An 18,488-nucleotide genomic window follows, 5' to 3' on the forward strand; every position below is an offset into this window, starting at 1 on the left:
GCTTTGTTTGGTTTGTTTCAGGCTTTATAATTGAATCTATAATGCCTCTGTTGCAGTGTTTGTGGAAAATGATGATGATGGTCTCACAATTTTCATTCTAGGTATCTCCTTGATTGCAGAATGACAAGGACTGGGGCTGTGTACCTATGTGAACACTTGGACACATGGAACGATGTAGCAGGAGACAGGTTGATAGAGTTCCCCTAGACTTAGGAAACATTTTTAAAGCAGAGAGTATAACCAGCCAACCTGGAACAGCCATGGGTTAGCAGTAGCATCACCTCCTGTTACACGACTCTCATGTCAGCAGTGCATAACCTCTCACAATGTGCTCATTCCCAATGCCAAGTGAAAAAATGGCATTGCCCTTGAAAACCAAAGAAGTTACAGGTTTGGGGGAAGAAATATTCTGTACGGCTGATCATTACAGACCTCCACAATTCAAGCAAGCGCTTTGAAAAGCACAGCTGCAGGAAGCAGGTGTGAGCCTCTCTGTGCCTGTGGCTGCTCACATCATGGCTGCACAGTGCAGCCGGGAAAGGCCTCGCCTGCAGCTGAGCAAAGAAACTGGGCTTTCCTCTGGAAGGCAGCTTCCCACGGCTCCCTGCCAAGGAGGCTGCACTGAATTACCCTGAGCATTGGCCCTTTGCCCCTGTATTCCCCTGCTGTGGTCAGTCTGGGCAGTAGGACAGGAGGGAGCCGTGTGATTTAAGTTGAGAGGAAGGGAGCAGATAAGGACACAGAGTAATGAAATGAGTAGTTGGAATCAGGGGAAGTGGGAAGCTGACCTAAGGACTGAGGAATGTCATTGGGGATGGAGGGGTGGGAACGGGACATGTGAACTTGGCAAAGAAACTGGGAGACGAAGCCAGGAAGAGAGGGTGTGGAGAGGCTGAGATTAGATGGGGACCAGAGAGAAAGTCTTATTCTGGGGTTGGGCTTGTCTCAGGTTTGGGAAGAGGACAGGGTCTAGAAACCTGGCAAGTGGATCATGGCACTGGTCAGGAAAGGGGTCAGGAAACAGAGCAGGAGGAAAAAGTTGAAGGGCTTTGTACTGGGATGGAACAGAGACAGAAAACCATGCATGTGCCCAAGTGTGGTCTATCCTCCAGAGCTGGAATGAGACCCAAGAGGTGTGTTGACTCCACCACTGTCTGCAAATACTTCTCAGACCTGTTCTTTGAGAGAAGATGCAAGAGCATGCTTTCAGCTTCTTTAGTGAATTTTTTGAGAATTTTGCCGAAATGGTGTAGAATAACTTTTCTAGGTAGGCTGAAAAGTGAACTCAGGAAGGTGAGCCATGATATATGGAAACAAATTTGTGTATTTTTTTTCTGCTTTGTCATGATGTATTTTTAAGTAAAAATCACATTTTATGGCCAAAGAATTTGTCATCAGTTCCTTAATCTGCCATGTAATGAATCCATGAGTCTATAAATTTCAGAAAATATTTGAGTATAGATTAATTTTAGAAAGATATAATATAGAAATAGCACATTATTGAATAAAGTTAAATGTGCTCTCTTGCTTTATCTTACCAATTTTTACCATTCTTAAATAATTTTTAAATTGTAGGAGATATTTTTTCCTTATTGAAATCTCTAGCAGCTGGCACAGATAAAAAGTCGATCAAGATACGCTTCAGTATTTCCATGCATTTCACGATGATAAAATGTGGTAGCTCCTGTGATTTTTAAATCCTTTTGTCAGGTAAAGAAAGGAAAGGTGATCCAAAGTTGTCTTATCACAAGTGTATTTACCTGTGTAGTGTAGTGTATGAACTTGCTGGTCATGTGGAAGCAAATATACCTCCTCAGTTTCTAGTTAATTTGTAGCAAGAAGAGAGTTCAGGCAGGCGAATGGTCTGCCACAATGAACATTGCTAGTACAAAGTTTGCATCTAATTGCAAAATTAAAACCATATTACTACAAAACAGTTTTTATATTTTTCAAATATTCCTGATGCAGCTTCAGTGCAGTCAAAAATAATCATGAGCCAATTAATTCTTTTTCTTCAGTTTTATTTCAGGAGTGTAATCAAGTGTAGTCTTTGCACAAGATAAGAAGGACAAAACTTTTCATTTTGATTTATTGTTAGGATTTTTTTCTCAGCTTGGTATTAGAGTAAATTCTGCACTGGAAGCAGGTCCGATCAACCTGTTAAGAATGGATTGGTGCATTCAGCCTCCCTTACATTTATGTGATAAACAAATGGAAAAAGGTGTGTCTGTAAAATGAGACTCTGCTTCTGTCACTTACGAGGAGGCCCTGCACAGTCACCTCCTATGCTTCACTGCCTGCCCTGAGAGCTGAGGAAGGCTGTTGGTCCCATGCAATGCCACACTAATCTGGGATCCATCAGCTGGCTTCAAACCCGGAAGCAACATGGATGTGCCTAAACTGTACTAACACAACTGTGTAGATTGGTAGGACTCCAGTGAGATTTTTGGTATTGCACTTTGCTGGGTACTTCTACTGACTTACCCGGAAGTTGCTTCAGTATTTCTAACATTTTCTAGTGCAGAGAAATGGAAAATATGATGGCATCTGTTAATTAATTCCACATTGAAATGCGAGCACGTGAGAGGACTTAACATTCTCAGCCTCTGGTGAGAGAGCACAGAATACTGATACACTTGCTCCTTTCTGATTGTCCATTAGAGATGGCCTTTGAAATATAGCCTTGAGTATTTTTCTTTTTTCCTTTTTTTAAAGTACAATGTGGTGTTGCTAAAAGCTATTTAATGAAAATAAAATCTTTTCCAGAACAGGTACCATATGAACAGCCCCTTTTCCTTTCTGCTCTTCATATTTTTACCACATATATTAGCAGTGCAGTTTTTAAGGTTCTCATCCAGAAAAGTACTGGAGCAGGTGCCTAATTTTAAGCATATGCTTAAATGTTTTTCTCTCTTAAACCCTTATTCTTGGCTTCCACTAGGACTGCTGAAAAGGGTGATAAATGTATGGAAGTTTCTGTGATGTAGAAAGCTGTCTATTAGTAACTCCAGAGAAACCACCAAGTGATTCCACATGGACCACCAAACCGTCTTCAGAGTGTAATGATTTTCATTTGCTCTGTCAGTCCAGGGTAGACTCAAGATGAAAAGTTATGTATTATTTTTCCAGCTCCCCAAGCTATTCAATCCTTCTTCCATCATTTGTTTAATACATTCCTCATATGCTACTCTGGTCTCCTGACACCCAGACTGTTCCTGGGAACAGCTGAATTCCCACATGAGGGGAAACACATTTTCATATGTTTTTGGGTATTTCAAAAGTGTTATTTTATTTAATAGATTTAAAATATTTAAGTCCCCACCCTTCTACCACCCCTTTGGCATGCTTTTAGTGGGTGTCCCAAGAGACCGTAAAGCCGAAATGAGAAAAGCTACAACAGTACAGAAAAGCATGCTTTTCATAGGAGTTCAAGGTGACATATAATCAAGAAATACATTGCAAATAAACTGAACTTAGTTTCCTCTCAGAAGGAGATCAACTCTTCACCTCTTCTCTTTTACTGTTTTACTTTTAAGAGCTAATAAAAAATAGACCCTGACTCTCCTCTTGCATCAACTTTATATTGGCAATGTCAGGGTTATAGTACTCCATTAGCTACAGAACTCCATTAAAATGTCGGCACTCCATCAAGAAGGAGAACTGTGTCCATGTTACCTGAAGAATTCTGCCCTACTAGCATTTTGGGAACTCCTTCAATGTGCAGATTAGAGGTATCTCTGTAACACAGAACTGTTACTCCTGCATGAAATTTAAATGGGAACAGAAGATTATGGGCTAAATTCTAAAATGACATAGTGAAAATGAGAGGAGAAGAAAAGAAGGTAAACACCCAAAGTCAGTTTGTGTTCCTAGTCATACCCCTTTATCTTGCTGAAGGCTCTGAAATTGCAGAGGACAGTTACTCCATGAAGTTCTAAAGAAATAACATTTTTGGAGTGAAATACTGGCACAGATGAAGGCAGTAGGAGTTATCTCTTGCCTCTTGTGTGAGAAGATATATGCAAAGTGTAGATGCTATGGCGTGCTATGGTCATGTCTCATTTGAAGAGTAATGTTCTTGTTCTTGCCCATCCCAATCACAGCCTACTAACTGATAGATCCCTGGAAGAGCAGTGTTACTTAGCAGCCACAGTGTTCTATAGCTGGGAAGCTTCAGGAGACAGCGAAGTAACCCAACATGCATTGTGGAGAACAAAAGTAATACAGACCATTGAAATAAATGATGTTTTTAATAGGAACAGCATGGAATCATGTGGTGTTCACTAACTTATGCTCCTTGGGATTTCAGCATTCTGCATATCCAGGGAATGCAGTGTGGTAACCCCCAGCATGCAGTTTCCAAAAAGAGTGGAAAACTCTGCAAATTAGAGAAAACATGACAGAGCCAGAACTCTGCTTTGCATATTTCCTCCCCTTCTCCTCCTATCTATGTCACCAAGCGTTTCCTATTAACACTTCTCCTTTATCTTACGCAGTGCCAGAACCTGAATGAGTCACTGCTGGAGAAGGGCTTGTTTGATGGCAAAGGCAAAGCAGCAGCACTGCTAACAGTTTCAAAACAATAGGGAATAGTCGAATCTACAAAAAAGGAAGCACTAAACTTTTGCTGTGCTAGACTGTCACTGGCTTACTGTCAACTCATTAGGCAGCATCCTGAGCAATGACGAAGGAATATATTTGAAAATACATTTGGGACTGTTTTGCAAGCATCAGATCATTTACGCTCAATGTGAGCGTTCCCCTTCTTTCCTACTGGGTTATTGTGCTAAGCTTATTTGTAGTTAAGTGTTGATTACCCCAGCCAGAAAACAGCATTTTCTTTTGGTGAGTACTTCTGAGGTTTTGAAATTTGATTTTGGTCCACATGTGGTGGAATGAAAATTGGAATTTCAGAGTTTTTTTAGGAATGACGAATTGCTCAGAGAAGAATCAGGAGAGAGAAAACAGCAAAAAGATGAATCTGGCATTAACCTGACATGTGGGAAAACAACAGCTGGTACATCTCCTGGTAAGGTGAAGACCTTATAAATTACACTTTCAGCTATTCTGCATTCTTCTGTGATAGGCTCTAGGAAATCTTTCTGATTCACAAAATATTCTGTGTTTGGAAGAATGTCAATTCTGTAAATAAAAATATCACTGAAAATACTTGGATTAGCCGTATTGAGAACCCAAGAGTCAACTTTAAGAGATTAGACCTGGAGGAATGGAAAGTTAAAAGATCTTCAAATCCTAATCTTACATTCCCTTTAGAGGAAGCTGCCTCTAAATAACATTGATTTGACAACAGTTTCATGAGAAAGTGGTAGTAGCACCTACATTTTACTCTGGGAAGCATGAACAGTTTCCCAAGACTGTCTGCAATGAAAAATGTGAGCTTGGTCTCCACATGGAGACCACTTGGTCTCATTACCAAATTGTTATTTTTCCATCTGACCAGTCAGGAGGCTTTAGAAAAAGCCATAGGCCCATCCTAGACAATAGCTATTGAAGAAGTTTCATATATTGGAGAACAAAAGGGAAAGAGGTCAAATTAAAAATCATAATTTGGAGTTCTGTCAAATCCTGCTTTCCCTTTTCAGATGAGACTTCTACTACTGTGGCCACATCTGAATTTTATAAACTGTCTCAAAAAGCTGAGAAACTTCAAAAATTTCAATTGTCATTTGGAATAAATTGCCAAGAAAGGAAATTGAAGCACAGAGCACAAATATCTTAAGAATCACCTTGGTTTATTTATGAACAAAATATGAGGTGAGGGTTATGGTGAAAAGCAAGAAAGAGAAAGAGAAATTTAGCAAAAGAAGGATAGACATACCAAGATAGCTGGCCTTTCTCCTGTTCTTAAACAGTTCTGTGCTTTAATCACAACCTAGAAACAACATATGCCTCACTCAAGATCATAAACACCTTCCCTACATGGCCTAATTCTATAAAAACTGTAGTTTTGCTCAGTATCTTCTAATTGCAAACAGATGCAGTATCAATTCCAGGTGTAGCAAGATACAGTATCTGAAGAAAAAACCAGGAATATTTAGGAACATTTCTGGTAAAGTTCTTCCAAAAGTGGCCTAAACAGTGGGCTTGATCCTGCATCCTTTGCACCCTTTGCATCCTTTGAACCTTTTGCACTCTTTGCATCCTGATCCTGGCCCAAAGGTCACTGCCAGGTTGGTTAGAAGCTGCTGTGCTAGTGCAGCATTGTGCTGTCAGAGGGGGAGTGGGGCTGACCTCCACAGGTATCCTGCTTGCTTCTGTTGTGGACTCAGTTGGCATCAATTCAAAAGCCTTGAAACATGCTTTTGAAAAAGCCTCTTTGTGCTTGTGTATGAGTGTGGAGTTTCTAGCGCAGGAAAAGACCAAAAGGGTAATCCTGTGGCTCTCATCTTCAGGCTTCTCATGTCTGAGGCATGTAAGAAGGAGGTGGTGGCTGTCACCATGGTTCTGCAGTGTTTGGGACAGAAAGGGTGGTACAGATGGGCTGGTGCTTCTCTGACAGAGGTTACAAAGTTCCCTTTCTTTCCCAAGCAGAGAGCTTATCTGGAGAGGTCTAACAAGAGCATGAAGACATTTTCTCCTTTGTTCTCCTTGATTCTGAGTGACACAGAAAAGTGTACCCCATCATCTCTTTCACTTCAGGTAATTTTATAGGCTTATTTAATTTATTAATAGATTTTTTATCTCAGAGCTTCAAAGGTCATAATAACTGTCAGAGAGTTTCTTGCTGTTTATAACCTGTGTGTTGATACCATCGCAAATCCCTCCTGCACACAAGCCCCTTAATGAGAGCAAAGTGGTATTTTTAACTCAAATTAGTGGGCCTATGGGGGAACATTAGCCACAGTTTATTAGTTCAGCTCTCCAGTTGCTAATCCAGTGTCCCTGCATGGCAAGGCAGTCACTGTGTAGTACAGGTGTTATTGCACAGCATGCTCTCCCTCCAACCAGGCAAGACCATTAACTGCGAGGCAGGTGTCTGGTTCTGCGAAGGAGGTACGGACAAGGCAAGCGTCAACAGGCACACCAGTAGGAGTTGTAAGTGATAGGCTTAAGATGTTAGTTCTGTGCAAAGGATTCAACCAAAATTACCCTTTTGTGCACAGGAGATGCTTAGTGGATGGCCTTCTCCAAAGCTTTGAAATACTTAGTTTGAAACACCTATGAGTCTTCCAATTTTGGTTTATACATTTGTGTTTAAGAGTATCTTTAACACCTCTTCAACCTATCCATGTTTTTGTTGCCTCTGAAAAGCATGTGCAGTGCACCAGCAGTAGTTCCACTAGGGACAGACCTAACAGCCTGCTTGCTGCCTCTTCTGCACAGTTCCAGAGCAGATGTGGCAGACAGGTGTTGAGAGTGACTATGTGGGTAACAGAGCTTTCACTAGTCCCAGCTCTCAAAGGCTGAGGGCCTGTTTCTGTCACAAAATTCAAATGAGCAAGCTGATTTGTGAATCAGAGTCAGACCTAGACAAGGGAGACCTACCCTTGTTTACTCCCTTTGAAGGTCAATTAGGCAACTTCTAGCCTAGGCCATATTCAGATATTCTAAACTCCACCAGCAGGCTTGCCTGGTGCTTCCTACTGACTGAACCTAAGTACCTCCCTTTATGGTGTTAGTGCAGTTTCCTTGACACATACCTCTGTGGTTCTTGGCCTTTTCAACAGACTGAAGATATGTGATTAGGTGGTATTTAATTCTTCCTAGGACAGGTCTGAGAGTGGTGACATTGGGAAGTACAGAGTCTTTATTGTAGTGTAAATTCCCCTTAGTTAACACGCTATAATTTTCTGCCCTGAATTTTAAAGGCACAGTACTAAAAATCAGGCTAAAAATCTCCAATACAGAGTGAAAAGAAGGACTTGTTGACTGGTGGCTTTATGGAAGCTGAGATAAAAGGTAATTTTCCAGCTACCCTGACAGGGAAGTCCTGCTTAGGTTACAGGACAACAATTCCACCTGTTTTCTGCAAGTTGCTTGTTCAAGGGCTTTCAACTCAAGTTCTGTTCTGGAGAAATGAACAACAGAGTATTTTATACCTGGAAAATTGAAAAGGCTGACAGTCATAACCTATTGAGTTTCCCATATTTTTCATCCAGAAAGCTTTTTCCAGTTATTGCTTTAAATAAGCACCAGAAGAATACTTGGAATGGAGTAAGGTTTCAATATAGACAGCTTCACAAAGACTGAGCAAAACTGGTTTTCCATCAGACTGTGGAAGAGGGTGCAAAGAAGGGCATTGCTGGGTCAGAGGGTTACCAGCTGAGCAGCAAGATGTGAGATGTGAAACTGAACAAGCCCTGTGTCCATCTACTGGGGAACTTTTATTTTCTCTCTCAAGGAGAATAAACCACAAGTTTGTGCTTAAAGATTTGATGAGCAATGCATTGAATAGAGTCCTACCAGCACAAGTGGATCTACAAGGGGTCTGCAAAGATCGATCACCAGCCAATATCTAGCTGCTGATCCATCACCTACCGATATACACTTGCACCAGCACCAGTCCTGCCAGCAGGAAGTTTTCCCTTCACCTGTTTTTAACAAGACCATTCAAATTACAGCACAAGGAACCTGACAGAGATTATTTACATATAACTGTTAGAGAAACTTTCCAAGTCTATCAGCAGGTGATTCATATCCTGAAGCACTAGGGAATGACACTTTTGCATGCAAGTTTTATATGAAAAAGCAACAAAATGGAAGCACATGAACACTAGAGTTCAAATGTATTTCATTTTCCCTCCTAGCAATTACTGAGAAATGCAGGTTCAGTTATTTTTTTTGGCCCACATCTTGCCATCAGGTTCCTGAATATCTGAGCATATCTTACTAAGATTTGCTGTATTCAGAGCACTGCCGAGATTGGGTTAAATGAGCTTCAAGACAAGTCCCTAGAAACTGATTCAAGGAATGCAATCTCAGCCAGCTTTTCAGAAATGCCAAGATGTTTAACAGATGTATAGTCTTTCAGAGTTAAGCTCTTCTGAGCTGCAGTCTAATGCTGATGTATCAGAGGCTGATAGGTGGTTTTTGCCACTGCAAATCTCTGGCTCAGATGGATTTCATTGGAAAAAGTCAGTCATGTGCACTAGAAAATCAAGATCTTGGATAACACTTACTCCACCTCCTATGCAAAAGCATCACCTCCATGCTCACAGAAAAGTAGATTCCAGAATTCAGTTTCAGAGGCATTTGGATGCCAAATGATGTTTACCAACATATCTTTTGATCTGTAAATACCTAAAAGTAGCTTAAAAGTCTTATCCCGTGACTATATAATTATACTAGAGAATATAAATTTGGCAATGACACAAGTTAAATATTTTAAACACATAGTTCCCCCCTAGGTGAGTTTTCCATGTTGAACTTTATTTCAGTTAATTGTAGGTGTAGGCAGAAATACTACAGTTGTTCCTATGAAGAAGGAAAATATGCTGAATATGGGAATGTATTTCAGACTGAAAGGGCCTGACTATAGGATTTCAAGTCCTGGATCAGGGTTTTCAGTTATCTGAGTTGATACTAAATGACATGTGAATCTTCCTGCAAGAGGATTCTGTAACAAGCCATTTTAAATAGAGAATATTTTTTGCTGAATTGAGAGCTACTTTTGACTTAACTTACCAGATACTGCAGCCATGCTACATAGCTGGAAGCAGTTACTAGTAAGGTATAGAAGATAAATCTGGCAAGTTTTCTCTACATATGTCAGAACTGTTGTTATGTTAATTGTTTGACGAGAGAGTGGGAGTTCTGTGTCTTTTAGAAGCATTGATTTTTTTTTTACCCAAGTGGAAAACAAGGTCGGAAAGAAGAAACTGCTTCTTTTCCTTGCCTTGCACTCTTTTCCTGCACTGATTTGGGAATTTGGATGCTGTTGCCTGGCTGCATTTGTAAATCTGTCCTAAACTAAGGCATTTACATTTGAGTTTTTGCCCAATGAATAATTTCACTAGCTCTCCTCAAAATCTTGAATTAGCTCAGTGTGCGAAAAGATTTGAAAGCATTTGCACTAGTGGGGGCAGGGAGGATAAGAAGAGGTGAAAATGCGCTTTATGTGCCCGCTCAAAAATGTTAAAGCTGCTCATTGGGTCAGTAAGTTCAGCTAAGCTCCTTCCTAAATTCTGCTGGATATCAGATAGCAGGATTTAGCCCTTATTTTAGTAAAGCTTCACAGTGGTGGTCTTCCACTGTTTGAATGCAACATAAATACAATTTTCTGCTTCAAGCTTTATCTCTGTGTCCCTGTGAAGCTGATTTATGGGAGTAAGAACCAAAGAAATATGGAAACTGCTGATGTGGGTTTATCAAGGTATGCAGGATCTCTTGTATCTAAAATGAACTATCCTGAGTGAGTCACTTATTTTCCATCAACTGCTTCATGATGTTGCAATATAAATCAAAGGCTCTTTGTAAAGAGTAACTGGTTGCCAGATGACAAATAACTGAAAACGTAAGGGTTCTTTTTCTCCATGAAACACTTTGAAATCTTGAATGATCTTGTTAATAGCAAGGTTAACAAAATGCTTGGGGAAAAAAAAAAAAAAAGATTGTTATGATTTGTGAGGGTTGGTCTGACTAAGATTTTTCTGCAGACAAGCTTTGACATTGGAAAGAGGCAGAATACCTTCCTCTTTGCTGGCTGCTCACAACCCCAGAGACTGTGAAACTTCTTTTTGTTCCAGGCTCATCTGCAGCACTGCGGGGAGGTTGCTTAGAGCCACTGTCTGAGCTCTGGTGCTCGCATGGGCTCTGGGGGCAGCACACTCCCACAGCAAGCTGCAGGGTGAGACTGCTCTCCCCCCTGGCAGACCCTGCACTTTCAAGGTCTCCTGCATGCTTCCAGGTCCTTTCTGCCTTCAGTGAAGTGATGGGGAGGACATTTCCGTGGAAGGACCTACGCTCCTGACAGACCAGAGCTGGGACATCCTTGTTTCGCTATATCACCCTGAGCAGAACTGCTCTGGTTTCACAGCTAGTGGTGTCCCCTTGCTCTTCAAATTTGCCTGTAAAACTCATTCTTCAGCACTGGCACAGTTCTGATTTCATGTGTAAAAAGTCCTTTTTTTAAGCATTTCTCCAATCGATGAAGACAGATTCCTTCATAGTATCTTTGTTTCCGCTCCCTACACATATCTCCTGTAGATATAACATATGCTCATAAAACCAGCTGGAAGTGGGGCATATAAACAGCAGTCACTCAGCAGTGGCTGCTCATGCCAGCTTCAGTGGAATACAGTGTGAGGATTACATTGATATTGTCCTGCTTCCCTACATAAAACAATTCTTTGCTCCTGGCACCAGCTTCTTATGTAGTCGGAGAAGCTGCACCAGTTTGCACTTAGCTGAAGGTCTTTATCTATCTCTGAATCTTCAAAAATCTCTCCTTCCTGGGGGGAAGGAGATGAGGGGAAAGAAAGAGCACTTGGCTATACCAAGTGAAAGCCTGTTCTGGTCTGGTGAGAATGCCAACACACAGCGTTAGTGGTTATGTTACTTTTCCTACCGCAGGTGTTAATCTTGGCATTGGAGAGAGCTAGCAGAACAGAATGAGTCCTGGGCTCCTGCGATGCAATGACGTTTCTTCAAATGATCTGTTTCCTTAGGTTGAAAAATTACAAACTGACAGAACTGGAAACAGGTTTTCCACTGATCCACAAAACAGTTATAGCAAGGAAGAAGGAAGAACAGATGTCTCTGCTAATCCCCTTTCCCCAGTTCCCTCCAGCCAGCAACTCACCTCTAAAAGAGTTTCCCTTGTGGGTCATTAAACTGGCTTTTGATCTGACAATGCCTCTCTTGCTAGAGTTGCATTCGCTGTGTCCACAAGAATGAATTGAACTTATTTTAAAGTCACCTAGAACTTGTCACTTGGTCCATCACTACTTACCCGGCTTGAATTGGACACTTTGATTTTTAATGAAAAATAATCTATCTTCCTTTTTCTTTAGTGAAAGAGATACCATGGAAATGTCTTACCACAGCAGAGACACATCAGCTTGTACCTCAGAGCTACTTACTCCTAGCACATGAAATCTTTCCCTCACCATCCTGCACATACCTGCAGAAAAGACGGAAAGTAACTTTTTTTGAAATGTGTAAACTTTAGGAATTCCACCGCACATAATTTGGATCACTTCATTGTGCAAGCTGGCCCTGTGGAGGAGAACATCACTTTGAATCAACTTCACAGGGATTTTCTGGGAAAAGAAATAAAATGAACTCATTTACGTGTTTGTCACCTTTGGGCACTTTTCTGGCAATTTTCAGAAGTGCTGAGGTGAATAGCACACTTTTAATGCAGGCACATGTCCTGGTCCCAACCAGGACATGGTTAGTTTTGCACTAGCCAGGAGGGGTCATGGCCAGAACTCAGAGGTTATTCTATACCCCCTCACTTCATTTTTGGGGGATGGAAGAAAGGAAGTCTGTTCCTGGGAGAAGGGGTTCCTTCCTGGTCACAGAGGATGGTGATGAGAGCGGTCAGGTATTGTCAGGGGTGAGAACTTGTGTGTGAATCGGTCCTTTCTTGTACATTCTTTTATTAGTATTTTTGCTGTTACTGTTGGGTTTTTTAATCTCATTGCTCTTTCCAGCAAATTGTTCTTTTTGCAACCTGTGATCCTTACCTTTTGTGACTCCAGTTCCTCTTTCCATCCTACCTCAGGGGGAGGGGGAGGGCAGAGGGGGGTGCGAGTGAGCGGCACATGGTTTGGAGCATCTCTGTGGGAACCCTAAACTGGGGAGTACCATTCCTAAACCACAAGAGTATGCTGGGAAAACACTCAGCATCAAGGATTCATTACCTTTGTGTACTGCATTCAGCATGCAGCATGAAGACAAAAGAGACATTTGAATTCTAGTATACTTATTGTTGTTTATATTTCTTTTTTAAGTATGGCAACACAAGCCTGCATGTAAGATTGTAGAGGCAGTTACATTCATTGAACTTTAGCTTTTAGTTTAAATTAGAGTTCTGATCTGTCCTTTAATATGGCCTGATGTGAAAATAGCTGAAGTCTGTGGCTTTGGGTTTTCCTCACAGATACCAGCTGTGACACCTGGACTCACCTAGTGACTACTCTTACATTCCAGCAATACTTTTTAAGACACGAAAAGCATTTGAAGGTAATTAAATTTCTAATGGAAGCAAGAAATCCCCTTGGATATTCTAATTGTAAAGAAAGGGAGAAAATATATTTCATACTTTTTTAAACAAACAGTTGGCAATTAACAACAGCAATAATAGTAGATTTTGGCTCTGTTTGAGGTAGTATTGGTTTCAGTCAATCAGATGAGATGTATGAATTTAGGTCAGAAACATCAAAATTACTTTAGGTCATCAGAAAATTACTTCAAATCTATACTGTATAATTACCTTAGAGCAAGACATTTTCCTTCCTTTACCTTCAATAAAAGCAACTCTTTTCTTACTCTTCAGCTAGTTCAATTTATGTATGGAATACTGTGCTGATTTTGGCTGGGGTAGAGTAAATTTTCTTCCCAGTGGCAGGTAGGGGGCTGTGTTTTGGATTTGTGCTGAACACAGGGTTGATAATACAGGGATGTTTTTGTTACTGCAGAGCAGGGCTTCAAAAGCTCCAAGGCCTTTTCTTTTTTTAGTACTGCCACACTGGTGAGGAGGCTGGAGGTGCATGGGAAGTTGAAAGCAGACACAGCTGGGATATCTGACCCCAACTGACCAAAGGAACACGCCATACTATATGACATCATGTTCAGTATATAAAGTGTGGGGAAGAAGGAGGAAGGGGAGGACATTTGGACTGATGGCATTTCTCTTCCCAAATTCTAAATTTTATTTCTTTCTCAAACTTTCCTGAAGAGTTGTTATGTCTTCTGTTGGAACCCAAAGTGCAGGGAATGTTTCTCTGCCTGTCCTGAGGGGCCCATCCCCCCAGGGAAACACTATTTTTAACCTTTGTCCTTGGAGAGGGCTGCCAAGGCTTTGGGATGAATTAGAATTGTAAGGGTGTGAGTTAGGTAGTAGTATAATATATAGTTTGTTACAGGGTGAAAAATTTAGAGCGTTAGGTTTATCAGTACGGTGAGTAGATGAAGGCAAGATGGAGGATCCCTGTCATTTTTCAGGTCTCTTCCTTCTTCTTCTACTCCATTTTCTGCAGTGTTGGTAGCACAGAATGATTGGTCGGAAATGCCGCAGTACAGGCTACGTGAATGAATAGTTCATTAGGCATTGGTAGAAAAGTAAAAATAATGTACGTTCTTGGCGACAATTGGGTGATTTACCTTTAAAAGGGCCTTGAGTTTCCTGTATCATGTCTTTTGGTACTTTCTCTGCTTCATGCTATGTGGGTGTCATGTAAATTGCTGATAAGATAAAATAAACAATCCGAAGACAGAGAAGATCCAAAAGCCCCGTTTGTCTCTTACTCCTGGCAAGGACTTTCTCCCCTATCCGAGGAGGACCTGTGGGGGTCGAGAACCCGCATATCTTCCATAAGGTTTCCACTTTTGGTGACAGAGGAGAGCAAAGACATTATCCAGATTGTTGGGTTATCTTCTTTTCCTTGAAAGTATTGGTGGAAAAGGAAAATGTGATGGTTTATATTTGTGCTGAACAAATTCTTTGCCTTCTGTCATAAAGAGACAGGACTGACACCAGGACTAAGGTGAGGGCTTTACAGTTGAAAGCATCATTGGTAAGGGAATATAATTTTAAGTTCTGTAACAATCATCACATGTCCATAAACTGCACAGTATTTGTGGATTCAGAGTAGATGAGATTTTCTTGATTTACTTCTTCTTTCCTGTCTTTGCCCTTTTCATCCACTCTTCAAGCTATTCATGCTTTCAGAAGCAAAAATTATTCCCCCCTCACCTGCACTGGAAGTTCCTCATTTTTTTGTTTAATGCATCTTTTCAGAGATGTTTCTGTAGACCCTTACTATGACCTTGGATGTTATCTAGCATATCTGTGAATCTTTCAAATAATTAGCAGATTAAAGGGTTTTAATCAGTGCAATGAAGTTTTCTTCTCTACTCAATGCAAAGAAGATTTCTTTATCTCTTTGATCCACTTCCTATGAACAGAATGGATTTTGTTGTTGTTGTTGTTGTTGGTTTTTGTTTTGTTTGTTTGAGACAATACAAAGTCCAGTCTCAGGAAAAAGCTACTTGGGCTATTCTGCCTATTAGAACAAGAATGCAATAATCTCAGAGCAGACTCAGCACTTATTTGACTGTCCTGTATTGGATAATGGGGGATGGATTACAGGGGACTAGGTGTAAGGATCATTTGATTTTCCTGTGCTCTTACAGTTCAATGGCATCTGTGTCTGCTTATCTGGGAGAAAAACTGGAACCAAAGACTTTTAAATGAATAACTGCCCCCACATGTCATAAAACAGATGCAACATGGATTATTCACAAATAAATCATCCTGCAGAATTAAAACATTGACAGCAAAGTCTGGGAACCTCACTCCACAGTAGAACTGAATACAAAAAATACTGAAAATATTTTTTATATGGAGAGATAACAATTTACACAAAGGCACAATTATATCATCAAGGTTTTAGCATACACTTTGGTAGGAATCAAAGAAGTGTGCTCCTCAGAAAATGGATGGCAAACTGTGTTTCATAGGGAAGTGTTCCAGGAACTGGTCTGGCAGAGGAACAGGCATCTCCCCAGGCTTGATAATGAAATTTGTATGGCACTTTTTGCTCCTTGCCCCCGCTTCCACCCACCCTGCACCTGTAGTCTTTGCCAAAGGATGTAACTTACTCTTCTTTAGCTGTTTCACTTGCCTTTATGATCTGAGAACACTCTCCCAGCCTGGAGCAGGTGTGAAAACTTAGAACAGCAGCTGTGGAATTTTATGCTTCAAAAGAAATTGGCATTGGTGCCATGATCATGTTTTGTACTTGCTTGTCCTTTTAAAATCACCTCGCCTTTTTATCTAAATGGAACCATGTGATCCTTGGGAACTGTGAAATGAGCACCTCTAAGATGATTTTCTGCTCAGCATCCTCATCTAGGTCCATTTACTCCTCTGCTTATCATCATGTTTGTTCTTCAAGCCTTTTTTACATCATCTTACATAGGTATCAATTATCATCTTCCACTCTCCCTTCAAGCAGGCCTTTTGAATGAATGTTGCCAACTTTCCCTTGGTATTTATGAAGTGTTTTAGAAGTCCAGCAGAGAAAAGGAATGAGACACTCCAAATTAAATGACAAAAGGATGATGCCAAACTTGTTTTGAATACAGCCCAAGGCACAAAATGCTAAAGGATTAGTTCAGGTACCAACAGCTCAGACTGTGGTGATTTGTGTGGGTTGGCTTTTGGACTGTGTGCTACTATTAGACAAGTATTGTAACAAATTAGGAAACCATTTTCTGCCAAAACAGTGTGAAGTCTAAAGACATGCATTGACTTCTTCAGACATAAGATTTCTTTTTGTTATGTCTTTCCACAGTTTTGTGTGTGAGTGAAAGAGAGGGTACATGAGCAGGTGCACTATGACTTTAATGTTAGGGTTTGGGGAGAATATACGTGCCACATGCAGTGGGGCTGGAGACCCTAAATAAAGGAGATGGGAGAAAGAAGGTAAGAAGTGTAGCGGATTCAAAGCACAAGGTTGGGAACTCAATTAAAATGATAGAAGAAAGGGTGAGTAAAATGGAATCAGTGAGTAATAGAACAATACGTATTATTATGTTTGTTGTTCCTATTCAGAGTATGTATATATGAAATGTATCTGGCATGTATCATGGCAAAACATGCTGAGAGGGCATTTGAAGCTTCTTGCACCATTAAAAGAGCAAGATGTACCAACTGATAGACACAGGCAGTGTCCCAGCTGTGGCTGTCGCATTGCTGTCAGGGCGCACACGCTGCCCTCGCAGGGGAAGCAGCTGCGGGCCAAGGAACGGTGTGTAGGACCTTACACCTAATGCTCCTGTATTGTCTAAATATGCCTAGTGAGACACGGAGCAAAATGCAAAATGCTTTTTACACACGAAGCATAAACTGCTCTATGTGCTTCTTCCCCAGCTTTCTCCCCATGGACACCCAGAGGAACTCAGGACTGGAGCTGTGGCTGTGGAGCTGCAGTGTTGGACAGTGCTCAAGACACCTCCTGGGAAGAGGAACAGGGCCTGATGGCCATCAGATGATCATTGAAAGAGCTGTTGCTTTAAATGAGTTTATTCACAGTTAAACATTTCACATGAGTTACTCAAGAGAACTTGTTTGTTAGAGGCAGGTGGTGACTAATCATCTCCTAGCCCACCTTTACCACATTCAAGAGTTGTCAGAAAGCTGACAAGCAGAAGAACCTCTTTGTAACTCGTCATTATAACAAGCTAACATAGGAGGCACCGACCCCCGCTGCAGTTGGATTAAAATGGGAAAAATAGGGCTTCTAAGTTCCTTTTCCTTGTCCTTGGAGCTTCATTACTTAGGTAATGGCAAAAATATGTTCCTCACATGGTGAAACTAATACATATATAATTCTCCTTCCCCACTCAGAAATTAATCATAACTTCCAAATTCAGAACTTTTTTTTTTTTTAACTCTCATTTTGCTGTTGCAACTGAGATTAGAGATTTAGAGAGTCTTCCCTCAAGGTCCCATGAAGTGCCTTATGTGCTGCCTATCAGCAGAACTAATAAGCCAAACTCCAGTGTTACAGGTCAAATTGCAAGCAGAAAGAAATGGCTAAGTGTTCGAGTATTATCCAACCTGGAGCAGATGTTGGGGTGCCCTATATTCCATAGCTTCCTGGCAGTGAGTAGAGAAGCTCTGAGCTGGCTGGGATATAACTTGAGGAGTGACACAGCCATTTTCTTTGTCCTCAAGCTGAGGAGAGGCCAAAAGGCAGAATAAAGCTGCTTTTATATTCATTCTGCTGAAATAGGGATGACAGTAGCTTGGGTGAGCAGAGAGAACTAGCTTAAAATGTAGCAGATGCTGCTTTTAAGCCTTAAAAAAAAAAAGAAAATTAGTTGTGCAATGAGGAAAATATAGTGCAGCTGGAACATAGAATGCTGCAGGGATGAAAGTAGGATAGGTATCCTTTGAGATGGCAGATGTACTACCAAATATTTATTTCTTTTAAATATTTTCTTAAGTCTTTAAAGTAAGGTAGTAGCTTCTGTTGTTTCCTTTGGCAGCTTATTCTAGCCATGAGTTTCTCAGTGTAATGAAATTCCACCTACAGCAAATCTTCTGAGTGCCTGGCTGTTCCTGAGGTTTAACTCTTCCAAGTCTGGTTCTCTGCTTATCTGCCTGCCCTGTATTGAGTTAATTCCAATATATTGTGAGATTGACATCAACAGTTCTGTCCCGGATGTCCTGGGGTGTCAATGGGATGAACTAAGTGACCCAGACATCTCTACTTTCTATGATTCTCTTATTTTTTCACTTGGTTTGATCACTGAAAATTGCAGTCTTTACTCCTGCCTAAGAACTCATTATT

At 40.9% G+C, this 18,488-nt stretch overlaps 1 long non-coding RNA gene across 1 annotated transcript; it reads left to right on the forward strand.

Moving 5' to 3' along the window:
* The first annotated feature begins 6,566 nt into the window (after nt 1–6,566).
* LOC125322431 lies at nt 6,567–17,460 on the forward strand. Its single transcript, XR_007201995.1, has 3 exons — nt 6,567–6,660; nt 13,067–13,149; nt 17,063–17,460. It is a non-coding gene; the product is annotated as an uncharacterized LOC125322431 (long non-coding RNA).
* Nucleotides 17,461–18,488: the final 1,028 nt, after the last annotated feature.

The sequence above is a fragment of the Corvus hawaiiensis genome, chromosome 3 (assembly GCF_020740725.1).
Source record: "Corvus hawaiiensis isolate bCorHaw1 chromosome 3, bCorHaw1.pri.cur, whole genome shotgun sequence".
NCBI classification, from domain to species: Eukaryota; Metazoa; Chordata; class Aves; order Passeriformes; family Corvidae; genus Corvus; species Corvus hawaiiensis.